General features: G+C 43.8%; 1 pseudogene; it reads right to left on the bottom strand.

The window, feature by feature from the left end:
• Window positions 1-2,439: 2,439 nt before the first annotated feature.
• LOC148777229 (olfactory receptor 2J3-like) lies at window positions 2,440-3,346 on the bottom strand (annotated as a pseudogene).
• Between the last annotated feature and the right edge of the window lie 15,740 nt (window positions 3,347-19,086).

Genomic DNA, 19,086 nt, shown 5'->3' with positions numbered 1-19,086 from the left:
TTCTCTAGTTCTTGTCTTTAAGGCCATTTGAATTTCTATCCTGTACAATGTACAATTTTCCTTTACTCTAAAGAACATTGTAGTATTTATTGCAAGGCAGGAATTACCTCAATTTTTTTTGTGAGAAAGTCTTTAATTAACCTTCAGTTTTGTAAGGTAAATTTTCAAGATACAGAATTCAAGGTTGGTGGGGTTTTGTCTCAATATTTTTCCCCTCAAAGCATGCATTTTGCTCCTCTGTCTTCTTGCTGCATAGTTTCTGAGGAGGAGTAGAAAGTAATTCTTATCTTTGATCCTCTATAGTTAGAATTTTTCCCCTTTTCTGGCTTATTTCAAGTTGTTTTTATCTGTGATTTCTAGAAATTTGAATATGGTATATATATAAGTGTAGTTTTGTTTATTGTTGTTATTGCTAAGGATTTTTCCTGCTTGTTGCCTGAGTTCTGTGACCTATGGCTTGGTATCTAAAATTAAATTGGGGAAAATTCCATTCCTTGATTAAAATATTTTTTCTATTCCTGTCTATATTTTTTTTTTTATTTTTGACATTCCAATTACTCATATATTGCATACGTTGCAGTTCCCCCACAGTTTTTGTATATCTGTCCCTTTCTTTTTTTTTTTTTTCTATTTTGTACTTGTTTCTCACATGTTTGTCTAGCTATTTTCTTCTGTGGTAATGCTTGGAAGTAATTATGGAAGTTCTAGTAAAGTTTATGACTAGTACACAGTCCCTTGCACATAGGAACTTTTTGGTCACCTTGAACCTGGGAGTGTATCAGGTAAGCATTTATCTTTTAGGAATCCAAATATATGAACTAATTAAAATTAACAATATAGAGTAATATTGAAATGTTCATATATATACTTTATTTTATCCATAAATATATACTGATTGCCACTGTGCATCTTAAAATTTGCAGGTATTTACATATAAAGTTATAATGCAATGTTTTCAATAAATTAACATTTTGCCTACTATTGCCTTCAAACCGAGTGCTCCTCTGAGAAGTGATTCTTGAGTTACAACATGCAAAATAAATAGATAAATAAAATTCCTCCCACTATGTTACACACGTTTGAGGTTGTGAACTATTTCAGTCTACATGTAGTCAGAAACTAAATTATAAATAATTGGATAAATTTGGCAAACGAATGGGCTGATTACTGTCCATAACACTGTCTGTAGCATTAAACAACTTCCAGCTCTCCCTACAAAGACAAAGCAAATATATCCTTACAAGTGTTACCCACAACTGTTCTTTTCTCAAGGACTCTCATCAAAATTCTACCTTCTTTGCTCTTTGCTCAGGTTACAGCCACTGAAGCATTTCCCTATTGCTTTCTGCACCGTTTCACAGCCTTTTTAGTGAGCCACAGTAACACAATTTTTAAATTTAGTCTTTACCCTAGCCACAGAAGTTGGGTTTTAGATTCTTCTCAGTGTACTGGACAATACACAAATACAGGCTATCCCACCACAGCGCCTCCGTGAGCTTCTAGAACCCTCCCCAGGGTAAGGCCAGAAGTCTTCAACTATGCAGAGCTTACTATTTTTCTCTTATGCATTAAAGGATTTATCTGCTTATCTTGGTCCAGAAACACTGAGTTTCTATCCCATTGCCATGTCCAAGTCCTAATTCAAAGATGAGTTAATTTTTTCAAACTGCTATCATTTTTGTTTGATCTAGCTGAGGTAAGGTATACTGTTCCTGAGTTATCTCACCCAGTTTTTCCTTTTATTTAAGGTATGAATTTCAATCCTCTTTAAATGAAGATTTAAGTTCACATTATCTACTTTTGTATGTAATCTACTTCAGAGCAGCTTCTGTGTCTGCCATATTTTATATTCCTCATAATGTCTAGTACTTTCTAGAAAATTTCACCTCTGACAATCTCATGGGAAATGAACAGATATAAAAAAAATTCAGATCTTGAGGACAGCATAAATGTGAAGGAATGTCTGTATTATGTAATTTATACAACTACAATCATCATGTTGATGACAATCATGTGTTATTTAGCTTGTATTTGCTGCTGCTGATAAGTCGCTTCAGTCGTGTCCAACTCTGTGCGACCCCATAGACGGCAGCCCACCAGGCTCCCCCGTCCCTGGGATTCTACAAGCAAAAATACTGGAGTGGGTTGCCATTTCCTTCTCCAATGCATGAAAGTGAAAAGTGAAAGTGAAGTCACACAGTCGTGTCCGACCCCGTGGACTGCAGCCTACCAGGTTCGTCTGGTCCATGGGAATTTCCAGGCAAGTGTCCTGGAGTAGGTTGTCATTGTCTTCTCCAAGCTTGTATGTAGTTCTTTATTTGTCTGTGAATCAGTATGGGTTGAAATGTGAAAAGAAAACTATCCATTGTCTGAGTAATTTGTATGAAACTAACTATAGGAATTACAGTATCTTGAATGGAATCACTCCAGATCACTCTTCTAATTACCCTCTTTATATCTTTTTTCCTGTGTATAGATTAGTGGGTTCAGAGTGGAGGCAACAATAGTATCAAAAAGGGCAAGGACCTTCCCCTGATTCTGAGAGTAGTTACTTTTAGGCTGAAAATACATGAACATTATGGTTCCATAGAACAGCAAGACCACCATTAAGTGAGATGCACAAGTCCCAAAGGCCTTTTGTCGTCCTTCAACAGAGTGCATCCTCACCACAGCTATGACTATGCAGGCATAGGAGGTAAGAATGATGCATACCAGATTGTCAAGGGTGATCAGGCGAGCAACTAACATCTTCAACTCAGTTGGACCAGTGTCTACACAGGATATCTTGATAATGACCAGAACCTCACGAAAGAACTGGTCCACACAGTGGTGGCCACAGAAAGACAAAACAATGGCCAGTGAAGACTGAAATAGACATAGATATAGACTGAAATAAGCCCTGAAAACCAAGACATGGCTCCAAGAAAGTGGCAGATTTGTTGGTGCATGATTGTAGCAAAGAGGAGAAGCCAACAGACAGCAACATATTGGTCCATGGCCATGACAGCAAGAAGCACACACTCCATGGAACCAAGAGCCAAGGCCATGAAATACTGAACCATGCACCTTATATAGCTGATTTTCTTACTACCTCCTCACATATTTACCAGCATCTGAGGAACAATGCAAGTACTGAAACAAATGTCTAGAAAGGAGAGTTTCTGGAGGAAGAAGTACATTGGCGTGTGGAGATGGATGTTCAGGAGGGAGACCAAGATGATGAGTGCATTGCCTATGAGTGTCATGGCATAGAATTTAGTTACAAACAGAGATAGGATAAACTCTGTGGATATCGTGAGAAGACAACTAAGATGAAGTCTTCTCCTGAACTGTCATTTATTTTCATCATCTGTTTATTTCAGAGAAGTTAAAATAGAATCAAGTGTTCTGTATATATTTCCAAAAGGAACAAACAAAAAGTAGTTAGTCAATTTTTATATAATAGTCATCATCATTTCAAAGGTTTTGCAAATAAATCCAAATATAGGAATTAAAATTTCCTGATGTATAAAATTATTTAAATGCAAATACATTTCACAATTAGAAACTGGATAGGAGTATACTAAAAGTACATTAAGAATTTTTTGCTGCTTCTCCTTGTTAAGTTAATTATTTAACTATGCAGAATATAATTTCTATTTGAAATATATTTCCACTATTAATATCTTCACTTGCTTAATACGTAAGTATGAAAATGAAACTGTGTAACTCAGATATGGACTTGAACCCATATGCTGGGACTTGAACCTGGCCTAAAACCACAATCGCCAACTGAGATCACACACTTGGTTTAAACACTTAATGAAGCTCAGGTTCTTGATGTCTCATTGTAGAAAGAATTCTGTGTGAGACAAAGTGACAGGTAAGAAGTGAATTTATTTAGAGAGAAACACACTCCACAGATGGAGCATGGGTCATCTCAGAAGAACAGCAGCTTTGAAATACAGTGTGCCTTTAAAAAATTTTTTTTGGGCTGTGTTGGGTCTTTGTTACTAAGCGGGCTTCTCTCTAGTTGTGGCGAGTGGGGAGCTATTCTTTGGTTGCAGTGCACAGGCTTCTCATTGTGGTGGTTTCTCTTGTTGTGGAGCACGGGCTCTAGGGCAAATAGGCTTCAGTAGTTGGGGCACATGGGCTCAGTAGTTGTGACTCCTGGGCTTTACAGCACAGACTCAACTGTTGTGGTGCATGAGCTTACTTGCTCCACAGCATGTGGGATCTTCCTGGATCAGGGATTGAACCCATGTCTCCTACATTGGCAGTCAGATTGTTTATCACTGAGTCACTAGGCAGTCCTTCAGTGTGGTTAGTTTGTATGGGTTGGGTTCGGTAATTTCATAGGCTAATGATCATGAGATTTATTCCAACTATTTCAGGGAAGGGGTGGGGATTTCCAGGAATTGGGCCACTGTCCACCTTTTGAACTTTGTTGGTTGACCTCAGAAATGTCATGGTGCTTGTGGGCATGTCATTTGGCTTGTTGATGTGTTCAGTTCAGTTCAGTTCAGTCGCTCAGTCGTGTCCGACTCTCCGCGACCCCATGAATCACAGCACGCCAGGCCTCCCTGTCCATCACCAACTCCCGGAGTTCACTTAAACTCATGTCCACAGAGTCGGTGATGCCATCCAGCCATCTCATTCTCCATCGTCCCCTTCTCCTCCCGCCCCCAACCTTTCCCAGCATCAGAGTCTTTTCCAGTGAGTCAACTCGTCGCATGAGGTGGCCAAAGTATTGGAGTTTCAGCTTTAGCATCAGTCCCTCCAATGAACATCCAGGATTGATCTCCTCTAGAATGGACTGGTTGGATCTCCTTGCAGTATAAGAGACTCTCAAGAGTCTTCTCCAACACGTTATGATGAGCATATACTGAGGCTCAAGGTCTAGTGGAAACCAACTTGTCCACCATCTTGGAATTTTTGGTTCTAGTTAGTTTATGTCATGTCCTCAGGCTATGTCATTCTTTTAAAGTTTGTGCCCTGACCCCTTCACGCCTGTTTCAAAAGGAAGAGCCAAGCGGTAAGAAAAAAGTAAAATTTTGAATATGGCAATTTATGTTAATAGATTTAGTTCACCCTGGCTTGAGGATTAGATGATACAACAGTGAATGTTGCAGTTAAGGAAAAAGTAAGGGTGGACCAAATTGATACTTAAAATATTTTAACTTAAAGGTAAATTATAGTTTCATTTCTCCAAAAATGCTCTTTCACCTTCAAACTCTTTCTCTTTCACATACACATACACACACACACACGAGAGAGTGCTTTTGAATAATGGAGTCAGTATATCTAAATACTGCTCTTCCATAAAAATAAAAACATTGACAAATATTGTCAAAACAACTTTTGTCAGAATTATGGATAGTAACCAGATGATTTAATCAACACAAGAATACTTATTCCAAATAAAGTGTCACTACAGGAAGAACAAGATTTGTGACATTTTAATGGCTTCCCAGGGAGCTCGGATGGTTAAGAGTCTGTCTAAAATACAGGAGACCCAGGTTTGATCCCTGGGTCAGAAAGATCCCCTGGAGAAGGGAATGGCAACCCAATCCAATATTCTTGCCTGGAGAATTCCATGGACACAGAGGGGCCTGGTAGGCAACAGCCCATGGGGTCACAAAGAGCTGGACATGACTGAGCCACTAAGACTTTCAATACTGTGCCCTAATTCACTGTCTCTCCCTCTTCTAGAAGCTAGCTTTTGGTTTTCATGGCTACTGCAGAGCTGGAGGAGGTGGGAGATAATGAATTGGAGCTTTCCCTCAAATCCCATTCTCAGAGAGATGTCATTATTTGATATACCTAGTATTTCCCTTGGAGAAGGCACTGGAGACCCACCCCAGTACTCTTGCCTGGAAACTCCCATGGACGGAGGAGCCTGGTAGACTGCAGTCCATGGGATCACTAAGAGTCAGACATGACTGAGTGACTTCACTTTAACTTTTCACTTTCATGCATTGGAGAAGGAAATGGCAACCCACTCCAATGTTCTTGCCTGGAGAATCCCAGGGATGGAAGAGCATGGTGGGCTGCCATCTATGGGGTCGCACAGAGTCGGACACGACCGAAGCGTCTTAGCAGCAGCAGTAGCAGCAGCAGCACTTCCCTAACTCCTCTCACAATCCTCCAAAGAATTTGTCTTTATTTGACCTCATCTGTGGAAACAATTCTCTCTCTTCCAATCACTGTGATCATTGAAAACATTCAATAACTGCTTGAGGAAGTGCCAATTGTTGGATCAAACAGGTAGCTGACCACGAAATTTAAAAGAAAAAGTTGAGGAAATACAAAGTGTAATTGAAATGGTCCAAAATATTCCTGGGAGTCTAGAAGACTATATGCATGTGTAGGTTTATGTGAATGCCTATAAATACCTTGAGAAGGAGCTAAATTTTCATCTGTAGCTTACATTGAAAATTAATGCAATTAGAAATTTAAAGATAAGTTATAGTTGAAAATTGGCTGCCAAAGTCCCAAAAACATGTTACAACACGCCCAACAAGATGCTAGCAAAGGCTAGGATAGTTATTGTTTCTACTCACTTGAGGAAATCTCTGTCTGATCAGTTCAGTTGCTCAGTCGTGTCCGACTCTCCGCGACCCCATGAATCACAGCACGCCAGGCCTCCTTGTCCATCACCAACTCCCGGAGTTCACTCAAACCCATGTCCACAGAGTCGGTGATGATGCCATCCAGCCATCTCATTCTCGGTCGTCCCCTTCTCCTCCAACCCACAACCTTTCCCAGCATCAGAGTCATTTCCAGTGAGTCAACTCGTCACATGAGGTGGCCAAAGTATTGGAGTTTCAGCTTCAGCATCAGTCCTTCCAATGAACACCCAGGATCGATCTCCCTTAGAATGGACTGGTTGGATCTCCTTGCGGTACAAGGGACTCTCAAGAGTCTTCTCTAACACCACAGTTCAATAGCATAAATTCTTCGGCGATCAGCTTTCTTCACAGTCCAACTCTCACATCCATAAATGACCACGGGAAAAACCATAGCCTTGACTAAACAGACCTTTGTTGGCAAAGTAATGTCTCTGCTTTTTAATATATTATCAAGGTTGGTCATAACTTTCCTTCCAAGAAGTAAGCGTCTTTTAATTTCATGGTTGCAATCAGCATCTGCAGTGATTTTGGAGCCCAAAAAAATAAAGCCTGACACTGTTTCCACTGTTTTTCCATATATTTCTCATGAAATGATGGGACCAGATGCCATGATCTATTTTTTCCGAATGTTGAGCTTCAAGCCAACCTTTTCACTCTCCTCTTTCACTTTCATCAAGAAGCTTTTGAGTTCCTCTTCACTTTCTGCCATAAGGGGAGTGTCATCTGCATATCTGAGATTATTGATATTTTTCCCAGCAATCTTGATTCCAGCTTCTGCTTCTTCCAGCCCAGCATTCCTCATGAGGTACTCTGCATAGAAGTTAAATAAGCAAGGTGACAATATACAGCCTTAACGCATTCCTTTTCCTATTTGGAACCAGTCTGTTCTTCCATGTACGGTTCTAACTGTTGCTTCCTGACCTGCATACAGGTTTCTCAAGAGGCAGGTCAGGTGGTCTGGGATTCCCATCTCTTTCAGAATGTTCCACAGTTTATTGTGATCCACACAGTCAAAGGCTTTGGCATAGTCAATGAAGCAGAAATAGATGTTTTTCTGGAACTCTCTTGCTTTCTCCATGATCCAGAGGATGTTGGCAATTTGATCTCTGGTGCCTCTGCCTTTTCTAAAACCTGCTTTAACATCTGGGAGTTCACAGTTCACATATTGCTGAAGCCTGGCTTGGAGAATTTTGAGCATGACTTTACTAGCGTGTGAGATGAGTACAATTGTGCGGTAGTTTGAGCATTCTTTGGCATTCCCTTTCTTTGTGATAGGAATGAAGGCTGACCTTTTCCAGTCCTGTGGCCACTGCTGAGTTTTCCAAATTTGCTGGCATATTGAGTGGAGCACTTTCACAGCATCATCTTTCAAGATTTGAAATAGCTCAACTAGAATTGCATCACCACCACTAGCTTTGTTCGTAGTGATGCTTTCTAGGGCCCACTTGACTTCACATTCCAAGATGTCTGGCTCTAGGTCAGTGATCACGTTATCATGACTATCTTGGTAGTGAAGATCTTTTTTGTACAGTTCTTCCGTGTATTCTTGCCACCTCTTCTTAATATCTTCTTCTTCTGTTAGGTCCCTACCATTTCTGTCCTTTATCGAGCCCATCTTTGCATGAAATGTTCCCTTGGAATCTCTCATGTTCTTGAAGAGATCTCTTGTTTTTCCTATTCTGTTGTTTTCTTCTATTTCTTTGCATTGATCCCTGAGGAAGGCTTTCTTATCTCTCCTGCTACTCTTTGGAACTCTGCATTCAGATGCTTATATCTTTCCTTTTCTCCTTTTCTTTTCTCTTCTCTTCTTTGCACAGCTATTTGTAAGCCCTCCTCAGACAACCATTTTGCTTTTTTGCATTTCTTTTCCATGGGGATGGTCTTGGTCCCTGTCTCCTTTACAATGTCACGAACCTCTGTCCAGAGTTCATCAGGCACTCTATCTATCAGATCTAGTCCCTTAAATCTATTCCTCACTTCCACTGTATAATCATAAGGGATAGCAGACCACTAAATTAACTAAGCACAGACTTCAGTGACCACACAAATAATCATACAGACTTTAGACTGTTAGTAAAAAATAAACATACAAACTAAAGCAGCAAATATAAAAGCCCTGGGAATGGTCTGATTTTCCGATTTGCCACACTGTATACTTCAAAATGATTGAATTTTCAACAATTATTTTAGCGGCCATACAAGGACACAAAGAAAGACCATTTGAGAACACAGTAAAAAAATATATTTGCAAGCCAGCATGAGACATCTCACCAGAACACAATGATGCCTGGCTCCCTGGTCTTAGATATAGAGCTTCCAACTGTGAGAAAAGCATTTTTGTTGTTTATAACACCCATTATAATATAGTTAGTTATAGTAACATTGACTGATACAGAAAAAAAGCAGTCAGTGAAAGATGACCCTGAAATTGGTCAAGTACTGGATGTATTTTTGGACTTTTAAGTATTCACAACCTAAAAGTTTAGTGTTATATTTTATTTGGTTGGAGTTTTTAAGACTTCAGGCCTGGAAGGCATCATTTCGAGTAACCCTGAGAGACTGCTCTGAGGAGGTAAGAGGAAGAGCCAGGTTATATAGAAGACTTGAAAAAAAGGGCAGGTAGACTGAACATCAAAAGATTGCTGTTAATTAAGGACAATCAGATATCCCAAGTTAAGGAATTTAGTGCTTTTCTACACGTGGGAAAATGCAAGAGTCTGGACTCATTTAATCCATTCTTTTGATATGCACCTCAATTTGGGGCCAATATCTTGTTTTCACATCCTGAGTTTCCTCAGGGCTCACCTTAGGGAGTGGCTGCAGTTTAATAGCTGTTATATGGCAGGTATTCTTTCCTTCCTGAGTTCCCTCAGGACTTACCAGCTCACCATCCACGGTGGTTGGAATCACTGCTGACTGTGAGATGCTTGTTTACTGCTAGTGGGATGCAGGTATAGTAACTTTGTTGTAACACAGCTGGGCAGTTTTCTCCAAAGTTAAACAATCCTCACATTGGATCCAACAATCGTGCTTCCATTATTTAGAAAACTTCTTTGAAAAGCCATGCCCAAATACAAACAAAGAGACAAATGCACAGCAGCACTACTCAAAATACTAAAAACTTGAAGAAATCAGGATATCCTTCAATAGATGAATGCATAAGCAAGTTGGGGTAGACCCATGTCAGGGTAAGTAGAATATGTCACCCCAAAATATGCCTTTCTGGTGTAGGATTATTTAAGTCAGCATCAAAAAAAATCTCAGAAAACTAAGTAGCCATTTCCCTTTTGTGAAGGACATTTAGGCAAAGAAATCTCCATATTTAAGTGTTGTCCCCTTCTTTACACCAGAAGGATAATTAAAACTCAACTAACTTATCTGTGGAGAAGTCCTGACTTAAATCTGCAAACAATCGTGTACTTCTTTATTGTGTTTTGCATGATAACTTGCCATAGCTGGCTTTCCCACTTCCCTGAGGTCTTTCTTCTATTTTTAGCTGAGAATGGTATTTAAGGTGATGGCTTTTGACAATTCAGGGAGTGACTCACTTTTCCTCTGTATCTCCCCTGTATACAGGAGGTATCTGCTGTTGTTTTAGTCCCCAAGTCATGTCAGATTCGTTTGCATCCCCATGTATTGCAGCCTGCCAGGCTCCTCTGTCTGTGGCAAGAATACTGGAGTAGGTTGCCATTTCCTTCTCCAGAGGATCTTCCTCACTCAGGGATTGAACTTATGTCTCCTGCATGGCAGGCGGATTCTTTACCACTAAGCCACCAGGGAAGAATAGAGGGGTCATACATGTTACTAAGTTTCTGTTTTTCTCCTGGCAATCTTTTATTAAAGAGGGTCGGGGGGGGCCAAAAACCTAGAAAGGCAGAGTGAAAATTGTCTTTCCTCTCATACACATGCAATGGAATATTAGTCAACAGTAGAAAGAAGTAAACCATCAACCCTTGAAATATATGGTTAGATTTCACATGCATATTGCTAAGTGAAAGAATCCAGTCTGAAAAGGCAGCACACAATATGACCCCATTTAAGACATTCTAGGGAAAGCAAAGCTACATGGATGATAAGCAGATCATCTGCTGAAGGGGGGTGAAATATTCTGTGATACTTCAGGATGTGATACTGTTACTATGCATCTATCTACACTCATCAATTTGTATAGCCCAAGGGATCAAACATCATCTAATCAAGTTTAGTTATTTAGACTGTAGGAGTGTCGCAAGATGGAATACACAATTTGACAGAATCTAACCATATTAGAAATGCATGGGGAAAAAAAGCTCACTCTAGGAGATGGGGCAAAATATGATGACCCAAGTTAACTTTGGAAATAGATGAAATAGACTGTACATAAGCAGACTATTTTATGGAGTTCTTTCCAGGGTGAGGTACAATTCTGAAACCACTGTACATGTAATCTGAAGAGAAGAAATGAACTGATAAATGGTAGATGGTGGGAACCAGGCTCCTTGCTTTAGGAGTGGGAAGTTACAGATAAGCAAAGAACTAAATAATGAAGCTGAGCTCTGGACAACCACGCCTTCTGGCTCCAAGTTGCTCCTGTCAGGACTACAGTCACCTGCATGTAGGTGCTGTGACCAACCAGTCCCGACCGCCACCTGGACTTTCCTCTTCCTCCCAGTGATGATTCCAGTGACATTTCCAGCCTGGATCCCTCCCCCAGGCCAGATGCATCGATCCATCCACTGCCTCCCCATCTCACTTGGGAGCTAATAGGCACTTTAGAGGATTGCGATCCTGTTGCTCCTCACTCCCAGGAAGCAGTCCCACCTTCCCTGGCTGCTGAACACAAACAAATGGTGTAACCAGCAGAAGCCTATGGGGTCTTCCCAGGACAGACCCCACCCCATGTCCTCTGCTGTAGCTCCTCTCTGAAGTCCGGAGAAGGCAATGACAAGCCACTCCAGTACTCTTGCCTGGAAAATCCCATGGATGGAGGAGCCTGGTAGGCTGCAGTCCGTGGGGTCGCTATGGGTTGGACACTTCTGAGCGACTTCACTTTCACTTTTCACTTTCACACATTGGAGAAGGAAATGGCAACCCACTCCAGTGTTCTTGCCTGGAGAACCCCAGGGACAGGGGAGCCTGGCGGGCTTCCGTCTATGGGGTCACACAGAGTCGGACACGACTGAAGTGACTTAGCAGCAGCAGCAGCAGCAAACCCCCACCCAATGGAAGAAGTTAACTACTCGATGAGAATGAACACAAAGACCCCAGAGCTCCTAGTGCCTGGAAATTCGTGAGTTTAGCCACCTGTTACCTCATCAAGCAGAGAGCTGTGCACCAGATAATCACATGCCCTGTGACCCTCTCCCTCATGTGTCCTGTACGATTGCTTTGCTGAGACCCTTCAGAGTTCAGGGTTTAGAGCACAAACCACCTGTCCTCCATGTACTGGTGCTTTCACAGTTAATGCTGTTCTTTCCTTCATCGTGACTGGTGTCAGAGACTGGCTTTACTCCATTCGGGAATGTGGACCCAAGTTTATTTCAATAGCTCGGAGGCCTCCCAGGCTCCCACTTCCTTATGCCCAGTGACTGTGAGCTTCTCCTCCAGAGCCAATGGCCATTCCCTACACTAATTACCCTGGATACCCACAGCCCCAGCCCAAGCCTAACCCCTCCATCAGGCCCTGATGAAGCTCCCTGCCCCCACGGTGCATCTCACATCCCACTCCAAAGTGGTCTTTCTGAAGCCGAAACAAGAGTGTGACTCTCTCCTCTATGTGATTCCCCTTACTTAATGAATCTCATTCTCTCCAGACCCCACTCACATGGCCACTGTCTATGCCAGTCTATATGGGCCTGTGGTGATCTCCTAAAATGAGGGTTATTTTATACACAGAGATGGGGTGAATGGTGGCCTCAAAAGATGTGTCCCCCCAGAACAAAGGAACAGGGCCATATCTGGGAAAAGGGCCTTTGTAGATGCAGTTAGGAACTCAAGGTAAAGTCATCTAGAGTTCGGGTGACCTTGAATCTCACTGAGAGAGTGCTTATAAGAGATGAAAGAGGACACGGAGGAGAAGCCTCTTAAAGGTGGAGGCTGAGATGGGACGGAGGGAGCCACAAGCCAAGGGGCCCCTGGAGCCCCCGAACCTGGAAAAGGCAGGGAGGACCCTATTCTGGAACCTCTGGAGGGACCTCAGCCTTGCACCACCTTGATGTCAGGTGTCTGGTCTCCAGGACTCGGGGAGGATGAACTCCTCTTGTTTTAACCAACACAGCTTGTGATTATTTGTTCAAGAAGCTACAGAGCAGTCACACAGACCCTGATCTGTAGGATCCTAGAAGTGTGGGTCTCAGTAAAGGCAGATGGAGCCTGGATTACAGAACCTTAGAGTCAGCACTGGATCCTCAGAAATGCTAATTCAGTAGCTGGACATCAGAAAGTTGAGGGGTCAAATCTGAAGCCTGTCCCTAGGATCCCAGCTGCACATGCCTCCCCAGGTTCTTACAGCTGTACACATGGTGCAGTAAGTACCTCTGTCCTGACTGAGGACATTTAATGTCACTGTTTACACCACTAATTAAGAACACAGATCGTACTTATCAATAATTACCTTAAACATAAATGGGTTGAAATTTTCAAAAAGGCTAGGAAACAATTCTCATAGCCATCAATAGTTCAGTGTTGAGTTCATGAATAGTTTTTTAAAGTTTGAGACAAACTGTAGTATTTGCTATTTGAAGTACTATTTGTAATTGGCATATTTATTACGATGTAACATTGGTCTTCATTTCCAACTTAAAATGCCTAAAAATGCCTAACAGGTTTTTAGATTTGTGAATTTTAGTTGAAGTGTATTTTACGATGTTACTAAACCTCCAGAAATATTGAAATATTTCAGAGAACTTATTCACTGTACATTTAATTTATTTTATTTATAAAAGTTATGAACTGTAGAAAGTTTTACTTGTTGGGTCAAATGCTTGTTGCTTCAAATGCTTGTTGCATTTGAAGTGCTAGTTACAAGAATATCAAATACCTTCAATGTATAAATGCTATTAAGTTTTTAAAGGACTCTGGAGTATAAGTAAGTTTGTTTAAAGAAATTTAGTCTGTTCAACTTGAATCAGCTCTGTCAAACATTAATTAAAAGCCTCATTTAAAAAAAATATAAAATAAAATAAAGATTAAAAAAAAAATTAAGAACACACTAGTAACACAGGTGAAAATTCAGTTAGGATACTTACTACCAGGATGAACAATTCTGAAGATAGTCAGAGGTGGGGACTTAAGTGCAGCCAGCAGCCCTCCCACCGTCTCCCCACCCCCTGCCCAAGGAGTGTCCTCAGTGGAAATCTGGGGGACCATGTGGAGGCAACTCTAAGTAAACGCTGCCTGACCCGCAGGCCAAATGCTCCTGAACCTCCTCCACCCTTCCCAGGAAAACACCTGAATTTGTGCAAAGACCTCACAGGCTGGAGGAATGGGCTTGGAGTCAACCCAGTGACAGCACGCTTGCCGAGTTGGCTCCCACAGGCCAGGCGGGATGGTCTGAAAAGGCCAGGGGTCTCCAAATAGAGGAAATAGGCTGCAAGTGTCAGAAATTTTTATCTCTCTCTTATGTGGCAGGAGGAAACTAGTGTTATATTTTTTCCCCTTCTCTATACAAACTTAAAAAGTGGTTTCTCTTAAAATTCTGTGTGGCCATGACACCTGGTTTCACCTGAACTTAACTTTTCTCAAACCTTGAACTAACCGATGCATTTTTCTTATGGAAATGTTTGTCTTAAGCTGTGTTAATGTGCTATGTATTTACCCTAGACTCTGTCTTCAAGTCAGTTCTGCCTAAAGTCTCAGAACCTACTTGACAAACAAGTATATTATCTTCATAGATTGTTCTCCTAATCTATGTTAATAAAACTATATATTTGTATGGAAATCTGCCTTTCTTCAGGATTCATGTCAATTGTTTTATGGCCCGGGACGATTCACCTGGTGCCAACGTCATCTCAAAGTGCATGTTATGGGTGAGGTGCCTGGTGCCATTCTCTGAGTTTTGAGACATTTCCTTTCTTTAATTAGCAGACTGCTAGTAATGGCAAGCCACTCCAGTACTCTTGCCTAGAAAATCCCATGGATGGAGGAGCCTGGTAGGCTGCAGTCCGTGGGGTCGCTAAGGGTCGGACACGACTGAGCGACTTCACTTTCACTTTTCACTTTCACACATTGGAGAAGGAAATGGCAACCCACTCCAGTGTTCTTGCCTGGAGAATCCCAGGGAAGGGGGAGCCTGGTGGGCTTCCGTCTATGGGGTCACACAGAGTCAGACATGACTGAAGTGACTTAGCAGCAGTAGCTATATATGGAGAAGAAAATGGCAACGCACTCCAGTGTTCTTGCCTGGAGAATCCCAGGGACGGGGGAGCCTGGTGGGCTGCCATCTATGGGATCACACAGAGTTGGACACGACTAAAGTGACTTAGCAGCAGCAGCAGCAGTAGCTATATAACATCGGCTAAAGACTAGCAGCACGGTACTCTTTCTCCCCCCTTCTGATGTCTATGTCAGAAGCTTTCCCTATCTCTTTTATACTTTAATAAAACTTTATTACACAAAACTCTGAGCGATCAAGCCTTGTCACTGGCTCCTAGATTGAATTCTCCTCCAGAGGCCAAGAAACCTGACATCTTTCGTGGTTCAGTAACAACCTTTCAGGTCCTGATCCAGCGGGCTCTACTGGAAGTTTTCCATTTCCCTACCTGAGTTACCCCTCCTGTCCTCCTCTGGCTGCCTTTTATCTTGCGTCCTCACCTCTGCCTGGGAAAACTTCCAAAAGCAGGTATGGGTAACACATCCTCTTCCTTAGCAAGTGGCAGCCTGGCAATCCTGCAGAAGGTCCAGCAGAGCCCCAGGCAGACCAAACCACTCACAGCACCATGGCCCCTCACTCCCTGTCACTGCAGCCTCTGAAAGTAGAGAAGATGGCATCAGGTAAAGCTGCAGTCACCCTCACTGCCTCGAGGGGGTATTTATGAAGACTTCAAATCAGTCACACCTGGCAAGGGCTGGCTGGCTGGATCAGGCTACCTAGGTCAGTCACTTGTTGTCCATCAGAGGCTTGTGGTTTCAGAAAACTTGCTGTGCCATCCGGGTCCAAGGAACAGGTGTGGGTCATGAGGGTCAGAATGGACATGTGGCTGCAGCTCTGGCTTGTTTTCTAATAATTTTATCTGGCCCATGAGTGGGCGATAATTTCAAGAGCCTTTCGGCTTGAGAGGAATACATGGGTCAGGGGACAGGAGGGGGTGGGTGGAGACTGAGGCCCGGTGCCCAGGTGCTGTGGAAGCCTTTAAAAGACCTGCTGGAAGGAGACCACACAGAGTGAAACCCAGGGTCACAAACCTATCCAGGAGCTGCTGCTTGTTAGTTAGGTCCTGCTCTAAGGCACTCAGGATCAGCTTTAAGAAGTGGACTAGAGGGTGCTCTGCAATGAGGGCTCTGGGCACAGTTGCTAGGTGCTAAGTCCTGTGAGGTGCCAGCCCAGATGGGCCCCATGCCCTGGGAGAGACCTGCTCATGTGAGACCCATGGACTGTGGGATACCTGCCCATGAGAACCCCATGCTCCTGGGAGGGATGTGTGAATAAGTGTTATCTCTGTGAAGCTGGCACAGAGAAGCTTTGTGACTCCCCTGTGGGCAGTGCTGGGATGAGATGGGAACCAGGACATGCTGGGGGCTCCTGAACCCCCGCCTGGGCCCATCCAGAGTGAAGAGGTCAGTAGGCAGGTGCTGGCCACTGCGCTGTGTGAGGGAGGTCCCAAGGGTACCTCTTGTTTCTTCTACTTGGCACCACGGAGGCCTGGGAAAAAGCAGACGGCCTGGCCCAGGCAGCAGGAGCTCCTGGTGAAGAAGGAATTCATAGGGCCTGGACTCCATCTTAGGCCTGTTCATGCTGATCATGCTCGGCCACCTTTCCTATGGACTCTGAATTTTTTGTTTAGTGCCTATAAAACCGATAACAGAGATAAGACCCCCTCCAGACAGGGGAACCTTAAAGATCGTATCTAGGTTACTCATCACCTAAGAGAAAACATACACTGATCACCCCTTCCTCCAGACAGGCCATAATTTTTTCTGTATCTGTTGGAGTGTAACCTCGGGCTTATTGATTATTGGCTAACTGTTTAAGCACATAAGCACATAGTACGTGAATGATGGGGTTATTGGGATTGTATTTTTCTTGGTTTATGTAAGTCTCAAGGAATTTGGAATGATGGGTTCAGACACGTACACATGGGGTATAAAAGATTTTCACAAATGTTGGTTGGGGTCTTTGGCTAAGAGGAAACTTTGCCTTGAGCCCGCCAGTGTAATAAACTGCATTCAATATCTGCATTGTCCTTCTGAGTGAGTTTGTTTCCCGGAACACGTGGCTACAACACTGGCAACCTTCCAGGGGATGTGAGAGGGAAGGACCAGGCAGAATGGGGGTGGGCACCCAGACAGAGTCATGGGGCTTGGGGCCAAGGGGGCCTTTCTGGTCTGAGCTGGGAGTGGACAAGCAGATAGTGAATGTGATTTGGGAAAGTGGCCTTGGTGACATGAGACTGACCCTGCTTCAGAGTCATGAGCCTTCCAGATGATCCCAGAAAGAGAACTCTCTTGCTGTTTACACTGTTCATTGAACCCATGGTAGGCAAGGTGTGAGCGAGGAAGCTGGAAGAAAACTCTAGGAACTGTAGAAAATCCAGACTTCTTTATTCTTTCCTAATGGTGCAGCAGCAGACACTGTGCACTTCTCTTGTGGTTGACACAGTAGTAACACAGCCATAATGTGGCTGCGAGGGATTTTCAGATGGAGCTTATACAGGTTTACAGAACAAAAGTGGCCCATGGCCAAGCATGACAAACATGTGCGGTGCTGTAGGTGATCTCAGCTGCTACATAACCATATATTTACAAAATGCGGGTTGAGTGTGAGAGATCATAAGTTGAGAGAGCCTGACCACTGCCATCTTGGCTAATTTGCTCTTTCCCTACACAGGACTGTGAGATAAGTCCTGATAAAAGAAGGTGAGTGAATCCTGCTAAGAGGAGGCTCTGTGAGCTGGCCCTGGGAGGGGGTGAAAGGGACAGATGTGGGACCTGCTGTGAATGGGCAGTGACCCTGGGTGGGCAGTGGGCACAGACCCCACTCTGTGGCCTCACATCTGTACTTCTGGGTGGGTTACTTTGCTTCTTGGAACCTCAGCCTCTTGGGCTGGTTGTGGGGTGATGGTGGCATGGACTGACTAGTAATTTGCTCAGGTCCTGGTAGAAAGGGGTCTCATGGAAATTCCACAGGACACTGTCAGTATGGGACTTGCAGCTTGTTTCCCACGGTCTGTCTTCAAGATCCAGAGAGCAAATACAAGCCAATGTGCAGCAGAGCCCAGGGATGGGCTCGGTTTGGTGGGTCTTCCTGTTTCCTGATTCTCAGAGGGAGCAGGCTCTAGCAGGCAGTGGAAGCATATGGACCTCAAGGTCCAGCAGTCCCTGAGTCTAGTGTCTGGGCCCCTGGGAGGCACATGGACCAGGCCAGTTTTCCCCTTGACTCTCTTCCTGCTCATAATATGCAAGGTGCAGGCTGTCAATACAGAGAAACAGGTGTGGGTGGGAAGAGCACACAGGGAAGCTTGTGTACAGGGTCATCCACACATGGAATGTGGGCTGGTGAGATGCAGGCAAGCAGAGGGGCAGGAGGTGGGCCTGAGGAAGCAGGGTGGGGCTGGGGGTCCCCAGGAGGGGGTGAATCAAGCTTGGCCTGTGCTGGGCCTTGTACTCCACTGGCATTCCCTCTCCTGGTCCCTGGGGAGGAGGAACAGAGCAGCGTTGGTGGAGTGGCCAATCTCGGCCCCAGGCCCTGTCAGCAATGGCCCTTCAGGCTCTGGGTGGGGGAGCCTGTAGAGTATGGGTCCAGCTGTGCCCACAAAGGAGTCCCAGAGGACTTGGTGAGGAACCACTTGTGTGATCATCACCTGTGCAGAAGCTTCCGAGCCAAGGTCCAGTGGAGCTCATGCCCTACACGTGGGTTTCAAGTCCACAGCACACATCAGCTTCTAGTGGCTCCATTTGTTTTCTAGAGACAAAGCAAAGTGCTAATATGCAGTACGTCCACAGCCCGTGAAAATGCATGTCTGATCTGACTCCAAGTGCTGCTTCTGTGTCCTTCCCTGCTGGACACCCACTAGTCAGTATCACTGAGTCGTAACCTTCAGGTGGTGTCAGGGAAGCGGGGGATGAGAGCACAGGGTCCAGACCACGAGGGGGAGGGGCCGTGCTGTCCACAGAGCTGGTGCTGTGGCTGTAGGTGCACTGTACCCACCACACAGGGAAGAGACAATTGTCCCCTCATATCATTACCAAATTAAGTCCCATGAGCACTGTTTGGGCCCTAGCCTGGCTGGGGCACTCTGCCTCAATGGGGAAGGTTTCTGTTCTCCATTCTGGTTCAAGC

Source organism: Moschus berezovskii, chromosome 7 (assembly GCF_049115385.1).
Source record: "Moschus berezovskii isolate FMDL1 chromosome 7, NW_MosBer_1.0, whole genome shotgun sequence".
In the NCBI taxonomy this organism is placed as follows: Eukaryota; Metazoa; Chordata; class Mammalia; order Artiodactyla; family Moschidae; genus Moschus; species Moschus berezovskii.
Note: the sequence above shows the minus strand (reverse complement) of the source record. Positions and strands in the feature narration are given on the sequence as shown.